We start from the raw sequence: 3,776 nt of genomic DNA on the forward strand, positions 1-3,776 counted from the left end.
CTGATAAAAACACTTCAAAAGATAGGAATCAAAGGAAACCTCCTCAATATGATAAAGGGCATATATGAAAAAACCATAGCAAGCCTTATACCTAATGGAGAGAAACTGAAAGCTTTCCCCTAAGATTGGGAATGAGATAAAGATGCCCTCTATCACCACCATTATTCAACATTATACTAGAAGTTCTAGCTAGAGCAAGCAGGCAGGACAAAGAAATAAAAGGCATTCATATTGGAAAGGAAGAAATAAAACTTTCATTATTTGCAGATGATATGATACTATACTTGGAAGATCCTGAGAAATCTACAACAAAGTTACTTAACCTAATAAACAAATTCAGCAAGGTGGCAGGATATAAAACTTACTGTGCAAAATTCAGTAACATTTCTATATACAAGCAATGACTTAACTGAGGAGTCAGTTAAGGAAAAAATTCCATTAAAAAAAATCATTGGAAACATGGAATGGAATCATGGTTTCAGGAAAAGAAGAGTATTATGTAACATTTCAAATTGCTAATAAAGAGCTTATTCATGTATTGTTTAAAACATTGAAGTTGAAAATAGCAAACCACTCCGGTGCTTGGATTTTACTGACATTTACTGAATTGAATCATGGTTTCAGGAAAAGAAGAGTATTATGTAACATTTTACATACATAATTTCAAATTTCTAATAAAGAGCTTTTTATTAAAAAAAAAATCGAACCACTCCGGTACTTGGATTTTTTAAAGCATTGTTTAAAACATTGAAGTCGAAAATATCAAACCACTCTGGTACTTGGATTTTACTGGATATGTTTAAAAGAAAGATAGCACTTTGCTTAAAATATAAATATTTTAACAACTAGAAATTAAATTATTAGAAATTATTTAAACTTGTGATAAAAATGTTAAGATCTCACTTAAACATAAGACAGGTTATATGTAAATTTTTCAAAACATTTTGGGAGTTTCTTGAACAAATATATTTTGAATAGCCTGTTATAATAGGAAAGAATTAATGACTTCAGAATTATCTAAGATTTGAGGAGTCCCTATTATTCTGATAACACTTTTCAAGAAAATAATTTTCTTTTTCTTGGTGCAAGAGAAGCCTCCCATTCCTAGGAAGCAGCTTTCCCTTTAAAGTATGTTTAAATATGATCAAGTTAATTTTACTTTTCTATTTTCCATTTTGCACAGCAACAAGTGGTGTGATTTACATCTGACCTATTTGTTTTTTGGCATGGGCAGGCTCCAGGAATCAAACCCAGGTCTCCAGAATGGCAAGTAAAAAAAATTCTGCCACTGAGCCACTGTTGACTGCCCTGACCTTTTTTTTTTGGCATGGGTAGGTGCTGGGACTTGAACCCGGGTCTCCAGCATGGCAGGTGAGAACTCTGCCTGCTGAGCCACCATGGTCCACTCAACCTATTTGTTTTTAAGCAATATTTTATTCAGTGTATCTCTCTAGTACAATGTTAAGAATCAGAGAAGTCACATAACACCACATACTTGGTGGAAAAGTAAATATACTAACTGTAAGCATTTGTGACATATGCAGAAATGTAAGCATATGGTTTTAGGCCATTTTAACCAAATAAACTATCCTTAGAAAAGAAATATATGCTTCTAAAATTTTGCAACTATGAGCTTCTGGAATATTTATAGTGCCCTTTATTTTTAGAACTGAAAGGGGTTTGGGGATCATTTCTGCATTTTATAGATGTGTAAATTGAGGATCAGCATGCCTCAAGGAAAGCCACATATTCCCAGTCCCACAACTACTTGAGACACATCCAAGATGAGAATGTAATTCTCTTGGTTTCTATCACAGTGCTATCTTGGTAATGAATTTTACAGTAACTACTGTAATTTTTCAAAAGGTTTGCACCTCTCAAAAGAGAATAGTATTTAAAATCAAGACAAGTGTCTCTGCCATTCTATTTTTTCTAGCTCATTCTAAGGAGTTGCTTTTGATGGAACCACTCTTGTGCACTTAATGGTTTACTGTATCAGTTTCAATTGCTGCGTAATAAGTTACCACAAGCTTAGTGGCTTACAACAACTCACATCTATTATCTCACAGTTTCTACGTCAGGAGTCTTGTCACAGTTTAGTTGAATCACCTGTTCAAGGATATAAACAAGGTGTTAGCCAGGCTATGTTCTTATATGGAGGCTCAACTGGAAAAGAATCTACTACCAAGGTCATTCAGATTTTGGACAGAATTCATTTCTTTTCAGTTGTAGGATCAAGGGCTCTGGCATTTTGCTGGCTTGCCAGCTGTCAGCCACCCACAGCTGCTAGAGCTACCCTTAGTACCTAGAGACACCAGTTCCTTGACATGTAGCCACTTATTTCATCAAGGCAGGAAGAAGAATCTCAAAAACAAGCTTGCTAGCAAGAGAGTCTTATGTGACATAAAGTAATTATGGGAGGGGTATCTCACCCTCTTTTACCAGATTCTATTGGTCAGAAATAAATCCAGATCCTGTCCTCATTGAAAGAAAGAGGATTACACAAAGGTGCAAGCATATTAAAAGGTGGGAATCTTAGATACTATCCATCAAAGTTCCCAAAAGAAACTACTTTTTTCATTGTCATAAGGAAGTTTTAGGATTTGGAATATATATATCCACACACATATACACACTCATACATATGTGTGTGTAGTGTATAGCCAGTTTTATGTATGTATATATATTTATGAATCATGTTTATTACAAGTTTAACATGTAGAAGTAGATACTAAATATAAATGTCTTGCTCAATGAATCAGCAAAGTGAACATCTATGTAAATACCTGTTCTAGTTTGCAAGCTGCCAGAATGTGATATACTAGAAATGGAATGGCTTTTTAAAAAGGGAAGTTAATAAATTGCAAGTTGACAGTTCTAAGGCTATGAAAATGACCAAATTAAGGCACCAACAAGAGGTTACTTTCACTCAAGAAAGGCTGATGAAGTTTGGGGTTTCTCTTTCAGCTGTGAGGGCACATGGCTACATCTGCCAGCTTTCTCTCCAAGCTTCTTGTTTCATGAAGCTCCCCCAAGGGCTTTTCCTTCTTTATCTCCAAAGGTCTATGACTATGTGGACTCGGTTGATTCTGCTAGCTCTTGTGGCTCTAAAGCTTTTTTCCAAAATGGTTCCTTGTTAAAGGACTCCAGTAAGCAACCCACCTTGAATGGGTAGAGACATATCTCCATGGAAACCATTGAATCAAAAGCTACCATCAATAATTGTGTAAGTCACATCTCCATGGAAACAATAAAAAAGCTCTCAATCAGCAATATTGAATGAGGATTAAAGAACTTGGCTTTTCTGAGGTATGCAACACATTCAAACAGGCACAACCCTTATTAATAAAGAAATAAAATATAGTAAGCTCTTGAGAAATTCCCTCATGCCCAAAACCCATTATCATCCTAGTTCCTCCCCAGTAATAACCACTATGCTGACTTCAAATGCATAGTTTAGGTTTGTCTGGTTTTGAATTTTAAATATGTGTGTGGTAGTTAGGTTCAGGTGTCACCTTGGCCAGGTTCTATTGCTGTGGACAAGGTGCCTAGTTCTATTGCCAGTTCTAATGGCATGTGAATCTCATCTGTTTCTGATTACATCTGCAGTCGGCTAGGAGGTCTGCAATGAATGATGTTTGATTTAATTGGCTGGAAGCTTAAATGAGAGAGCTCAACATAGCACAACTCAAACAACTCAGCATACCTCATCTCAGCACTCACAGCTCAGGCCAGGCCTTTGGAGATGCAGAAAGGAATCACCCTGGGGAAAGTTG

Source organism: Tamandua tetradactyla, chromosome 13, assembly GCF_023851605.1.
Source record: "Tamandua tetradactyla isolate mTamTet1 chromosome 13, mTamTet1.pri, whole genome shotgun sequence".
NCBI lineage: Eukaryota > Metazoa > Chordata > Mammalia > Pilosa > Myrmecophagidae > Tamandua > Tamandua tetradactyla.